The 14,493-nt window shown below is 50.5% G+C and overlaps 2 long non-coding RNA genes across 2 annotated transcripts; one reads left to right on the plus strand and one right to left on the minus strand.

Moving 5' to 3' along the window:
• Window positions 1-9,637: 9,637 nt before the first annotated feature.
• LOC109308547 lies at window positions 9,638-10,971 on the minus strand. The gene is made up of 2 exons (XR_002100637.1): window positions 10,888-10,971; window positions 9,638-10,847 (listed from the first exon to the last, which is right to left on the minus strand). It is a non-coding gene; the product is annotated as an uncharacterized LOC109308547 (long non-coding RNA).
• Window positions 10,972-11,194: 223 nt separating this feature from the next.
• LOC109308545 lies at window positions 11,195-13,573 on the plus strand. Its single transcript, XR_002100636.1, has 2 exons — window positions 11,195-11,284; window positions 13,293-13,573. It is a non-coding gene; the product is annotated as an uncharacterized LOC109308545 (long non-coding RNA).
• The last annotated feature ends 920 nt before the right edge of the window (window positions 13,574-14,493 follow it).

The following is a 14,493-nucleotide window of genomic DNA, read 5'->3' on the forward strand; positions in this document are numbered from 1 at the left end:
ACAAGCTGGCAGAGGGCAGGTTTAGGTTAGATATCAGGAGGCGACTTCACGGTCAGGGCGGCTAGGGTCTGGGACCAGCTTCCAAGAGAAGTGGTGCAGGCTCCTACCCTGGGGGGCTTTAAGAGGAAGCTGGATGTACACCTTGCCGGGGTCGTTTGACCCCAGTGCCCTTTCCTGCCAGGGCAGGGGGTCGGATTTGATGATCTGCTCAGGTCCCTTCCGACCCTAGAAACTATGAAACTATGGTACCCGTCTCCAAGGCGTTTGCAAGCTATCACAGTGCAAACAAGAGAGAGGATAGACCCACAACTGTCCAGCTTCTCCTCCACTGACCCCATATGCAGCCAGGGTATGTAGGGAGGGGAACCAGTCCAGGATCCATCCCCCTTTTGAATGGCTGAGGTCCCCGAGCTGTCTCATACCACGGGATGTAGATGTATGGATTTTGGCAAATGGCACAAAACTGCAGGCCAGAAGTGTGCTCAGAATGCCTTGTTTCTCCATGGAACAGCTCATGTGACAGGATATGCATGCACAACTTTGTTAGGTGTGCATGCGTGCATGTGTTCATGGCCATACAATATAAATGCGGCACATGCTCCGTTTGGTGTGGTGTCTACAAGGACGTAGGGGAACGATTATAGTTTCAGTGCAAGGGTCAGGGCTGCTTATGGATTTTTGCCTTGCCTGTACACGAGTTTGAATATATTTAGGATGAATTATGGGGGGGTAGCACCAAAATCCATGTGTTTTGTTATCGCAGCAGAGACAGATGAGCCCAGTGCATGGATGGGAAAATGCTGTTCCAAACCCAAATGAAAGGCAGAGCTGAATTAAGGCAGAAGGTGAGAACCTGCCAAGCACCAGTCTCTGTCCTCTTGCTTTAAAAAGGTTTGGGGTTCCCTTTGCTACCGGTTTACCATGCCCCAGAGAGCAGAAGCCTTGGTGCTTTCTGGCCTGGTGGACACGAGCTGGAGCAGAAATGTGGATGCAGCTGGCCACTGGGTATAGATGGAAAGCCCACAGCTGGATTGCCAGCTGTGGGGCAAAAATAGTGGGTGCACGCTGTGAGCGATGCTGCTCGGAGCCAAAACTTTGGAGGGGGTCTGATCAGTGCTTGGCACAAAGGAGAAAGAGGAGCATCACTTCTATGGCTCTGAGAGAGAAGACCATCACAAGGAGGCAAGGCAGCATGAGTTTTCATCAGCCACTGGAAGATGCAAAGAGATGCCAAATTACTTTCATTGCTATCAAGGTTGCATGACTCTGTCCTCGTGGGATGTGGGAATCAAGCCTTCTGCTGGGGTTTGTCAGTGCCAGAGCTCCAGGAAGAGCTGTAAAAATCTGGGAGGAGATCCCAGGGCAAGGGCTGGCTCCCACAGACAATGCACTATTGAACATCGTCACTGCCTGCTAAGGCGCAGAAAACAGTGCAAACACCCCGTCATAAACCTTTCAACGTGAGCACACACCCACGAGTATGAATAGCCTCTTATAATACAATTAGCACGGAGCAGCTTCTGGGCTGTGCTTGATTGTGGCAAAGACAACGGGACTGAAATAAGGTTTTCAAAATGAGCCCACGCTTGCCTATTCATTAATGGGTTAATGAACTTTGCAATAGGATCGGGAGTGGAAAGCTTCCTGCTGAAAAGGAAAGAAAACAAACCAAAACAAGGTTCTGTACAAAATGAGTTGGGAAACAGCAGAGCGGGGGGGCCGGGGAGGAAATGTTTTCATCTTGCTCAGCTCTCCTGCCCCCGGAGAGCAGAAAGTGTTTCCAAACGTGGGTGCCACAGTCCTGGAGCTGTTTGGATTGTGCCGAGCACTATCAATGCGTGTGGTAGAGCGATAGGCCATGTCCCAGCATTTTAATTCCAGGGTGGAAAGAAAGAGGTGGAAACGGCAGATGGATGGGTGGGAGCAGACAGGAATTATTGTACTCCAGCGTCAGATCGGTACAGATTTGTGTGTGTGCATGTGTGTGCGCGTGGGTTGCCTTCCTCTATAGTAGGGGGCAAGGCCCTCTTTCCTGGATCTCTCCAGCATGTATCAAGATCTCAGGGGGGGATTGAATAGCAGCCTTCACCTCTGCAAAGAGGCTGGAGCTGGACTGGTCTCAGTGGGGGCAGATGACAGAAGGAGCAATGGGCTCAAGCTGCAGCAAGTGACATTGAGGTTGAATATTAGGAAAAACTCTCTCACTAGGAGGGTGGTGAAGCACTAACAGGTTACCCAGAGGTGGTGGAGTCTCCATCCTTGGAGGTTTTGAAGCCCCGGGTAGACAAAGCCTTGTCTGGGATGATGTAGTTGGGGCTGGGCCTGCTTGGACCAGGGGCTTGGACTGGATGTGACCTCCTGAGCTCCCTTCAACCTTCATTTTCTATGATCCTATGACATTTTATCTAGGATTGAGTATTTGACCAGTCAAATAAGGTTTGGTCAATTGACCACTCAAATATCAGTGAAAAATTGGGGCGGGGGGGAATGCCAATTGGTCCAGATAATACACAGAAAAAGCACACATTTTCTATTCAGAAATGTGTCAAAAAACAATTTAAAAAATCATATTTCTGTCAAGAAAGTTACAAAAAATGATTGTTTTTGTTTTGTTTTTGTAAAATTGCTATAATCTTTGACTGGTCAAAAATATGCAGTCAATTGACAATATTTGACCAGTCAATTGACTGGCTCACTGACCCTAATTTAAACAATATGTGTAGCAGCAGGACGTTGCCCATCATGGCCCCTCTGCTTTACCTGCGGCAGGTCCGGTGTTATATCTTGTGGTTGTGTTAGGGTTGGCTGTGCAGTTTTCTTAGTAGTTTAGACAATGGATTTGTATGGGATGGCCCTGCCTCAGGCATGGGGATGACTTCTGGAGGGATCTTCCCACCTACTTCTCTCTGATGTCTATGAGACTTTCTAGGAGAATCCAAGCCCTCCCTTGTCTTTTGTATTTTAATTGCTGTCTCCTTTTACTCTGCTTTCTGTCCTTTCACAGCACCTGATGAAGTAAGCATGAAAGCACATGCTATCTATCTCTCTATCTATCTATCTAAATAGATAGATACATACATACATATAGCTATACAAACACCTGTGCATATGCCTATACAAATACCATTACATTTATATTTGCATTCAGAAACACATCCATATGCATTTACATTCATATTTGCATATGCATATACATATATAGAGATATATATTTAGCTATACATACATACACACACGCATGCGCACAAATACACACACACACACACACACACACACACACATATTTCAGGGGTGTAGGTTATAGCCGTGTTGGTCAAAGGACATGGGCAGACAAGGTTCTTTGGGTAAATCTGATATCTTCTGTTAGGCCGAGTTGGTCTAATAAAAGATATCAGCTTTACATATATGCTTACATTTACATTGATCTATACCTATACCTATACCTACACATAGTTTATAAGGTACACATCTACCCTGCCTTCTGCAAGATTTCAGACTAACAGGATGAACTGTGTCTCTGTTTCAGTGAAAATGTCTCAGGATGGTGTAGCTGTCTGATGATGAGCAGGCAGCAGGGCATCCTACTGCTTAGCTACTGCCGTGTACCTGTGACCGCAGGGCCCTGGTTTCCTTGTGTGCATTTGCTCCGTACACAGGTAAGGTGGGAGGGTTCCTGTGGCTCGTTAGTAAAAAAAAAAAAAAAAAAAAAAGTCTTCTGTTTTTTTGGTGAGTTTTCCTGAGCAGCTGCCACTCAGAGCATTAACAGTGGGGACCGGAGAGACCGCGCCTCCTTAGCACTGCTAGTGCATTCCCTCGTGCCCTCCCATGCACAGTGATGGTGGTGTCGTCCTTGCCGCGTGCAAGGTCAGCGTGTCACCGTGTGCAGGGGGAAGTAGGTTCCCATCTCAGCGAGCTGCAGAAACAGCCTCTCCCTGCAGATCCGGCACCAGGTAAACAACACCTCCGCTAATTGAGCAGGGAGCACTTGGAGGATGCCTGCTGCCTGGAGGATTCGGGTGCTGAGCAGCCATCCGCAATGGCTGAGCGCAGTGTTTCTGGAGGAGGGGGATCCTCGGAGGGCAATGCCGTCTCCGGGAGGAGTGCGCCAAGCCCAGCGCGCTCTTGCACATCGCTGACTCGGTTTTCAAGCTGGGGAAGATGCCCTGAGAGCACCTGCTCACAGTGTCCTCACCAACACACCTGGCCTTGGGTGCCCTGAAGCCATCCATAGTGCCCAGGCCCTTGTGGGTGACTCCTGGCATGGGGCTGTCCCTGGAAAGCAGCTTGGGACAGACGTCCTGCATCCCTAAGCAGCCAGCCGGGTGGAGGAAACCTTTATAACCTGGAGCGGGTCCATCCTGGCTGGCATACGGTGTCTCAGCGGAGGGAGGATATGACAGCCTACTTCATGACCCCGCACCCTCCTCCAGTGCAGGGGGTAATAATATAATCATTAATATAATATAATAATATTATCTGCACCCTGGGTAATAACCTCCTGCTGCTACTGGGGGAAGGAGCTGCTCCCCTAGCACGAGTGAGAAAGGACTCTGCATAAATCCCAGCTGGTGTCTCTTGGGGAGGCTCCTTTCCAGGGAAATGAGATGCTGCCCAAGCACCTGGGAATCTGTCCCCTGCTCACATCAGTCGTGGGAGTTCCCAGCATCTCGGGCCAGAAAGGGCCGGCACTTAATTGCCGTGAGACGGAGGGGAGGAAGCAGCTGCTGGCCTTCAGATGCAGAAATGTTTCCCACATGTGGGCTGCAGGGTTCCCTCGCCAGCCTCCATTTGCATAGGGGAGCCAAACTTTGCAGCAGGAGCAGATACGAGCTGGCCGTGCACCGCTTGTGCTCTGGCTACTAGGTGGCCTTGAGTGCCTAGGTCGAGACCTCCGGCGGCTTGTTCCCTGTTCGCCGTGATCTTCACTTGACTATGCAGCTGGGCTGCACAGCTTTCATTTCTTGCGCACATGGTGTCCAGGCCTGTGTGCATATGGCACAAGCTGCCCTGTGCCTCTTTTGGCTTCACATCTAGCCCCGTGGCATCTTGAGGCTGCAGTGTTAGTGGCTGAACCCTCTCAAAGGGAATGCACCCTGGGGTGGGGACTGTTGGGTAATGGACCCTCTTTTGCCTTGTCCCTGCTCTGCATTGCTGGCAGAATATGTGGATACAGCTTGTCCGGCTCTGCCCGTGCATGATACCCCTGTACATGCACCAAGGAGTGCAGGCTTGTTCAGAGCCAGCAATGCTCTTTCTTGCTGGCTGGAGCTGGCCCAGGGCATGCTCTCTTCCCCCCGCCGCCCTGCCTGAAATCCCCTGTTGTCTTGTAGAGCTACCATTTTCCTGACTAGCAAGTCCCCAGCTGCAGCTGGCAGAGCGTCCCATGGAGCCAGTGCTTGGAGGGGAGGGCGCAAGGGGCATTCACAGCACCGGTGCCACCCCCTGCTTGGAGCTTGGACTCCTTTGCATTTCCTTCCCTGGTGCGCTCTCCTCAACTGCAAAAGATGCCCAGTGGTTCCCCTTGCTTCCTTCTTGGGGGACGTCTCCACTGAAAACCCATCAGCCATCCCGTGGGGCCGTCTGCTGCAAAGGGGTTCAGCTTTTCCCTCTTCAAAATGAAGACTAAGCCTAATCTCACTGAGCCCAGCTCTCTTCCAGTCTTTAACGTTTGGATGCTGATCTTGCTGGGATCCTTCGACCCCAGCTGACTTCCTGCCCCTGGGGCAGGGGGGGCTGGACTCGATGATCTTCAAGGTCCCTTCCAGCCCAAATGTCCATGACATCTATGAAATCTTACGTTTCATGTCTTTCCACCAGTGTAAGCTGTTTGTGGCCCCCATTGTCTTTTCTTTAGCAAGTGCATGTACAGCACCTAACACACTGAGGCTCCCCCTCCCCATAACCCGCAGGTACTAGCAATGCAAATGCAAATCAATTCACAATGCTCCACAACACAAATCAAATCACCAGAATGGGTTCATTCCTGCCTTGCAGTGGAGTGAGCAAGGACAACCTTGGCTGTCTGATAGCCATACATCTCTTTGCTTAGGTGAGGGGTCTCAGGGTCATAAGTCTCAGAGGGTCTCAGAGTCATAAATCTCTTTGCTTTGTAGTCACTGTGTTGTATGTCCTCACAGCAAAAGTATCTGAGGAGCCAGGCCTCCAGCCACCGCTTTGAAGCCACTCAGGAAATCTGCAGTGGTCCAGGAGAGTGAGCTTGGGTCTCCTGGGTACCACAGCGCCCAAAGCATCCTGGTCTCTTGGCCCTACAGAGACGGTCACTGAATCAGATGCTGTCAGAGATCCCGGTCTTGTTGAGCAATGGAAATAGGATCTCCTAATGGGAAGTGTCAAAAAACCTTAACTATAGGCATCTCTAGCTTATCTTGTAGCAACTTGCCTGTGATGGGCTTTGCCCCTCGAGCAGCGCAAGGCCCTTGCTTTCGGAGCTCCCCGCCTGCCCCGTTGGCGATACAGGCTGGCGGGCACCGGTGCCGGGCTCACCTCACCTCACCCCTCGCCCAGAGCCGTGCATTTTTGGAAAGGCTCTGCCAGCGTGCTCTCACGTCTCCTTCCCCGGGAGCTGCCGTGAAGCTGTGCTCTGCCGCTCTCGGGGAAGAAAAGTAGGTCATGGTGTCACATAAGGCAGCTGAGCGGTAATCCCGAGCCAGGCGAGTGGAGGAAGACACTGCCAGATTGGAGATGATAAATGACCAGCTGTGTGGGATAAACAGGGGAGGAAGAGACTTTATCAGGGAGCGCCGGAAAACCTAGTCACCGCCTACACAGAAATGTCAGGTGAGAGCGCTCATGCCGGCTCGGTCAAGCCAGCCCCGGGCAGCAAAGAGGGCTCCAGGTCTCTTTTTATTGGCGCAAGACTTGGAAGACATAGGTGGCACAGGTGAAAGCTCCCCCCCGCCCTTTCCCAAATTTCCTTCTTGTCTCCTTCATTTTTCACCACTAGATGCAAGTAACCAAAGCAGAAAGCACCAGCGATTCATTGAAAAATCAGGTCTCGGCCTTCCAGTATCTTGGGTTGTAAATCGTATTTTCTCTCTCTGATCGTTTGGAGTCTCCTCATTTGTTTGGGTTTTTTTAATTATTAATTTTGTGCAATGTAAGCATCCCAAAAAATGAGCTTTCCTTCCTGCCCCAGCAGCCTCCAGCTCTCCTGAATCCTCGTAACATAAATCTCAATGGGTCTCTTGAAGTTGGGCTCAAGCCTTGCAATTAGTATCTGAAGCAAGGTTTTGGATACCCCCGGGGTTCAGGGAGAGTGCTGGGATCTTCAGATTTCAGTCAGATGGTTATAAAATTAGCAGCCACTTGCAAAACTGGACTTGAGACCCAGATTTTAACTCCAAGATGCCTGGGGATTTCTTATTCCCTAGGGTGGGGGGGGAAGGGTTGCAAACCTGGGGGGCTGGAGCTTGAGTCAAACTGCTGCAAGGAGCATGCAGGCCATTCTCACTGGTGGGTTTGTGCCAGTAAAGGCTGATTTATCTTGAATGTGGCCTGGATCAGCAGCCAGTCCTGGAGAGTAAGCAGACAGGGAGGTGAGTGTGCTCCCATGCTTCACCGGCCTAACGTCCCTTCTCCAGCAGCTTGAGGCGGTGCTGGATGATGCTGAAACCCCTCGACTAGGAAGCTGGAGTGTGGTGCTCAAATCCCCTAGGCACTGAAACTAGGGGCTCTCAGACTGGAGGACTAAAGCATGTTGGAGGCCCCCTTCCTGCAAAGCTGAGGTCTGCTCCGGACCCTGCCCAAGCTCATGCTCTCTGATACTTGGAGGCCTCTTAGGAGACCAAAGCTTGGGCCAAAGTTTCCCAGGAGCTGGATGAGCAATTATTAACCCTTGTGAGATCTCCATGCTGCAGGTCTGGGAGCAGCTTTGAGGGCAGCAGAAGGGCAATGCAGGGCAGCCACGGACCCATCCGCACCATCCGTGTCTGAGCTGCATGGGGATGGGTCTTGCCAAACCCTAAGGTTCAGACCATGGGGGCTTTCTCCTGCCCTTTGACTTGGCCCCGGGGACTTCAAGGGGAGGCTTATGACATAAGTCTGAAGTCTCAAGAAGAAGGGAAGATGCACAGGCCAAAGAACCTCATGCCGCTGCGCTCGGATCCAGGCCGGAGACCTTGTACCTGATGTAAAAAGTGGTTCGTTTCTTTGGAGGCTCGTAAACAAATCTTAGGCACACACTATTAGTAGTACAAAAGGTGTATTTGTAAATAGGGTCGGAGCAGAGTCAAAGGACATTAGATTACTCTGCTCCTGAGGAAATTTTTAGTTGGCTTTTTATTTTATTTTTTTTTGGGCACATGTGCAGAAACAGGAACTCTTACAATTTATTTTTGGTTCATACAAACATATATGTGATTACGTCATTTTATTTGTTGTATGTATATTATAATTAACTATTTAAGTATGTGGGGCGGATAGGCAAATATGCATTAGTTAATTGTGCACACTTAGAAAGCTCTTTAGGTTACTAAGAGTTGAAATCCCCACCCCCTCTTTCAAGGACACAGTCAGTTGAATTCCAGCTTCTGTAATCTGCATGTGAAAGACTAGTAGGAGTGTGGGGGTAGAGAGTGATTTATCATAAGAAAAGCTAGCAAACTGGCCGAGGGGGAAAAAAAAGGGTCCTTGGCAGTGTTCTTTTTTTTATTAGGTACGAGATGCAAACTGTGTAGTTTTAATAACACTTTATTTTTAATCATATTTTAACAATACTCTATTTACTGTGCATTTCTAACATACCTTTCAGAGGAGCATCCAGTCTCGAGTTGCAGATCCCAACACCTCATTGCACAGGGTGTGGTGGAGACTGGGCCATGCCCAAGGCAGCATGGCATGTCATCCATCGCCAGCACTCCCTGCCCTCACAACGGCATTGCCTGTGCCTGGTTTGTTGGAGGGAAGAGGGTACCAGCACTTGGCACCCACCTACGGCACTGCTGACACTTGTGACCTGCCACATCCACTACGCCTGAGCTCTAAAAACCAGCTGTGGACACACAGGGGTAGACACTTCCCATCAAAGCAGAGGTCGGAGCCTCCTGAAACTGCCCCTGAGTGTGTTGACATTGTCTGCAGTATTTTAACAGTCATAATACATCCCTCATCCTCCAGTCTCCGTGCTGGGAAGGGAAGCATCATGGTATCGGAGTGACTCCTACCCTTCAAAAAGGGAGGGGAGGAGGGTGACAGCAGTTGTACAGGTGAGTAAAGCCCAGGTGCCTTTCAAAAGGAGCAGCTGGGATGATAGCCAAGCACCAACCTTGCCCAGATGGGTAACCAAAAGGTCTCGAGGTCCTAAAGTCAGATCATTCCTCATTATTTAGAGACTGTAAATCATCTTAGGGCACTTGGCAGGAGTTACCCAGTATAACCATGTCGTTAGAAAAGGTCCTCCCTGTGTTCCTAGAAAAAAAAGGGATTATTAAACCCAAGAGGATGTTAATAATCTGGTCAGTGGTACTTGTACTGTCTGGTTATTTTCTCTTCCTGGGGAGACTAGGTTGAGTTTCATCACCAGAGAGGACTGCAATTCAAAATCAGCTATGATCCTATTTTTTGTTAACTTCCCCAACTTTGTTTGAAATGGAAATGAGGGGTTTCAACAAGTACTTCAACCCACCCTTTCACTGATATAAAAATATTCACCCATAGCCAAGTGCCTCACTTATAGTGAACCAGTGCCCCGGATCCAAATTCATCCAGACTGGGGATGCATTCAAAAGCTGGACCTGAATGTCATAGGTTTTACCCTAAACCAGGAGGTGCAGCTAGATCCAGACAGGAGACCTGTCCAGGCGAGGCTTGCATGCTTTGTGCAGGACGTGGGGCATTGTGGATCCCCGTGCTCGTATCCCATCACCGTCACATGCCAAGGCAGGGAGTCCCACCTGCTCCTTCAGTCAATGGCTACATGGCAGAGCTAATGTCTGGGCTAGAGGAAGAAATCCAGTCTTGAAGGGACGGAGACTCGCTTTTGGGTCCCTCCAACCCTATGCCCAGGTACTAAGTTGCACGTGGGTAAATACGAATACCCAATGCATGTATTACACCTTCACCCAAAGATCCCAAACAGTACAAAGGCCAGTGTTTTGGTTTTTTAAATTGGTCCTGAAGTTTTAAGGCGAGAAAGGATCATCATCGTTGTCAAGCCTGACCTCCTGACTCCACCCTGAGGGTAAGGTTGCTCTGGGAGGATGGGGGCCTGTTGGCAGCATCAAAGGACAGGAAACATCTGGTGCACTGTGAAGTCAACGCTCATCAGTGGAGACTGTGAACGGTGAGTAACGGTGACTCTAGCATCAGCACTTATCAGGCCAGGAAAGGTGATGGGATGCTTGGGCCTTGTCTATCTTGCCTCCATGCCATGCACCCAGGAGCTCTGCTGCTGCACACCCTGCTCTCTTCTTCCTGCGCTTGCCAAATCCTGGACAGGCACCTGAACACGTGCCACCAACGACACCCGGGGGGAAGCCGTGAGTACGTGCTTGGCGGTGATGCTGCCTTGTGTCTTGGGATTTTGCAACTGTGGGGTGGAAGGACATCTTCCTGGGGGCACTTTCCCCTCGACGGGGGTGGTAAGGACATAAGAAGTGCCAGACTGGGTCAGACCGGGGTCCGTGTATCTCCAGCAGGGGCGGGGGTGGCTGCCTTGGAGGGAGAGCATTGAACCAGATATCTCTGGAGCGCCGTTACCCTTCCTGGCATGCACTATTATAGGTCTAGAGATGCCAGAGGAAACATCTCCAACCGGTCTGTGCTGTCAGCAGGCCGTTGCTGCCTGCAGAGGGTCAGGGCTTTGGTTTTTCCTCACTTCTGGAAGCTGTCTCCATTGACAATGGTAGTGGGAGAGGAGCAAGACGCCACCTATGCCCTGTTTACCCTCCTTTTCAGCATCCTCACCCTGCCACTAGCTATGAGCTAGAGGACATGAGTCTGTATACGGCAGCTGTCACGGCCCTAGAGCAAACTGGAGGTACAAATAGCTCCCTTCCCTCTGCCGAGTGCGTTCTGCTTCCCCATCGAGCTAGCAAGAGAGCCGAAATTATGAATGGCCTACAATTTTTCAGGTTATCTCTCTCCGTATGCCGCGTCTGAGCTAAATACCAGCCCCGTGGCAAGGCTGCTGAATGACATGTTTGCACTTAGGCAGTGATTCATGAACTGACCCCCAGAGGAAACCGTCAGGAACATGCTCCGTCACTCTCCCTCTGGAGGAAAGCTCTTGTTTCTTTTCCTCTTCCCATGGCACTGCAAGACCTTGGTGAGTTTAAAGAAAGATCAGGCGCAGAATGCACAAATAAGTTAATGAAGGGTGGCTTCTTTTTTAGCGTGACAATGCTGAGCGTGAGGGAAACTTTATCTTTCCATCCAAATTAGGGCTTTCTTTAGTGTCCCTCCCTGCAGCACGGAGGAATTGAGCTTGCCTATATAGTTTAGTGTCTCATGGGTGATTCTGTGGCTTCCCCCAGGTAATTTATTCCCGTGTTTAACAAGCCTTGCAGTGAGGAAGCTTTTCCGAGCAACTAACCTAAATCCCCTTTGTTGCAGTTTAAGCCCGTTAGGTCTTGCCCTGTCCCTTATGGGTGGGGGGGGACCGTGGAAGTGGAAAAGAAGCTGATAGCTGAAGTGACTGCACAGCTTTGCCATGCTAGCTTGAGCTCAGGTGCTGGCAGTGTTCACTTGAAATAATGTTTTACATTGGCTTTCTGTTGCCTTCTTGGCCTACTTTGGGCTGAATGAAGATGCCAGAGGCTATTGGGCATTGGGTTAGGCAGTAAGGGCCTCATCCTCCACCCATCGATGCCAATGGGAAACCTCCCACTGGCTTCTGGGGCTACTGGGGCAGGTCCTGAACAACTACCCAAGGACAAGACTAAGGCCAGAATGATCAGCTCGGTGGTTTTAAAAGGGAGGCTGCAGCCAAAGGATGCGTCTCTGCAGTGAGTTTCCCAGCCCAGACCCAGGTGGGCACTTCCCGGACAGCCACCCGGGAGTGTCATTGCTGGTTGTTCCTGCTGCAGCTCCCATGGTGTTTTAGCCTCCATCTCCCTCCACGGGAGCAGTCTGTTGGCTTTTCCAAAAGTGAAGCCTCATAGGCTCTGGAGTAGTTTTCCTAGGGGAGATTCATTGCATGAGTCACTGGCTTGGACGATGTGCTGGCAGGCATACAGCCCTGTATGTGAGCTCCAGACCTATGAAAATGTGGGTGCGGAGCCCAGGTCTGCTGCCAATTTACCATGATCACGAATAAATCGTGCTAGAGGGTCCATGAGGCATGCAGGGAGGGCAGCCCAAGCTGGTTGCTAGATCTTGCCACTGATTAGCTGAGAGGGCTGCTTGTTATGTGGTCCTGCCCCTCTCCAGCAATTGGTGAGGGGAAGGGCTGCATGATGGACATGACTCTCAGATAATCAGCAGCAAGGGGCTGGGCAGTATGATGGACAGCCCTCAGAGCCAATCAGTGGTGAGAGGCGGAGCCACCTGCCCTAAGGGGGGCAGCCACAATCTCCCTGCGAAATTGGCCAGCTGCCTCCCTGAGTTAGGTGGACCCCTAAACACAAGTGTCCACATATTAAGGCGCATTAACAAATGCTAAGTGCCCTCTAGGAATCTTAAAGTTATGCCACTTTGGGTGAGGGTTATCTTTGACCCATGCTACCAAGCTCGAGTTACCTTCACTTTTGGCTGCTCCACTGAGGGGAAGTTGTAGAGGATGGAGGTGGGGAGCGGTTCAGGTCGAGTCTAAACTGGGCCTTCAATGGGCCCTGATCCTACCAGGGAGTTGCTGGGAGGGCTGGTGGGTGAGTGGGAAGCCGCAGGCCCCAGCAGGGGCGTTGTGGGCTGGGTCTAGGCATGCAGGGGCAGTATGGGCTACAGAGAGCAGACAGGCGAAGGAACCCAGCCACCGCTGCCACTCTTTGGGCTGAGCCCAGCCCCTGAAGTGGGACAAGAGCTTCCCTGCAGTTGAGTTGGGAGCCAGGGAAAGCTGGGAAGAGTGAGGGCCTGATCTATACCAGCAGGGAGTGATCCAGGCCAGTGGGGGCCTGATCTTGGAGCCCCTTTTAGGCACAGAGTAGACTTGCCAGCTCCTAGCTGTGCCCTTGCTCCCCAGCCCTCCAACAGCAGGTCAGAGCTGTGCACATTAGGGTATTAACCCTGACATCACTCAACTGTTCACAGCACATGCTAACTTTAACACTGGCTAACATCCATTAGATCTAGCACGTGCTAATTGTAATGAGGAGTAACAACGCCCTTATGACTTTCAGAGGTGCCAAGCTGCGAAAATCAGGCAACATATTTAAGCAGCTTATTTACGCCCCTGAGGACTCTGGCTTGGAAAATAACCATGAGAGTTTGTAATGAGACAGGGACTGAAGGAAAGTGCTGCCATCCCACCTGACTTCTCACCTCGCTCCTGGATGCCCACCTTCAGGAGACGGTATTGCCAGGCACCGTGGCAGCTGGACCCTGCTGCCCTATAAGTCCTGTTTCATTAAATGCTTGTGGATTGAATGGAAATGAAATGAAAATGATGTCTTCTCTTGCATTTATTTTTAAAAAGCTCCTTTGGAAACCTCCATATCTTGATATACAAAGGGATTTGAACACCCAGTCTGGTCAGGTAGCTGCTTCTATAGGAATGCAGACACATCTCTTATTGCAAGAGAATTGTCTGGCTTCTGAAGCAGCTGAAATCACTCTGGATCATAATTTAGCACAGCCAGATGGAGCGATCAAGTGATTACTGACCCCGTTAGAAGCTGTCACTACTGAGGATGACTTATGATCGCTGATGCTTATTGCCTTCTTGTAAGGCACTGTGTTGGGAAATGCTGGACTTGGAGGAGTCTCCATCTGGGCTAAACAAACAACACTATTGCATTCTTGCTTCCTGGGTTGCAAATTTGTCCCCTCTGCCTGGATCGAAGCACCTTTCAACCCCAGGGACTGCATGAGATCCAAACCCCGGTTGGGATTTGCAGTTTGCAAAGGGTCTTTATATTGGACCGAACATGCTTCGGCATTGGAGTGTTTGGGATGTGAGTTTGGATGTCAAGATTAGAACCCAGCTTGGTTTGAGCCTGATATCTAGATGCACACAGGGCAAAGCCAGTCTTGCAAGTAAGTCCTGCCTTAAGTGACTTATTCCAGTGTTTCAATCTGCGCCTGAGAAGCTCAAAGATCTGACCATGCTTTGGGCTGCTTCTTTTTGCTCCAGACTGCATGCATTTTGCTTCAAATTTGGGTCAGACCTCGCCAGTGATTGCAACCTTCCACCTCCCAGCTGGGTTTGCTGCAAATCCTGTAGCAGGGTAAATAGAGGAGGGGGAAAAGGGGCCAGCTTTCAAGTGGGGATGTGGCTCGCTGTGATGCACTGGGCCCTGGAAGGCCAGGCAGAGGTCGGGCTATGTGGAACAGCAGCTCCTGGGTATACCTAGTATAGACCTTTCTCATGCAGCTCTCACT

The sequence above is a fragment of the Crocodylus porosus genome, unplaced genomic scaffold, assembly GCF_001723895.1.
Source record: "Crocodylus porosus isolate Cpor-Errol unplaced genomic scaffold, CroPor_comp1, whole genome shotgun sequence".
Classification (NCBI taxonomy): Eukaryota; Metazoa; Chordata; order Crocodylia; family Crocodylidae; genus Crocodylus; species Crocodylus porosus.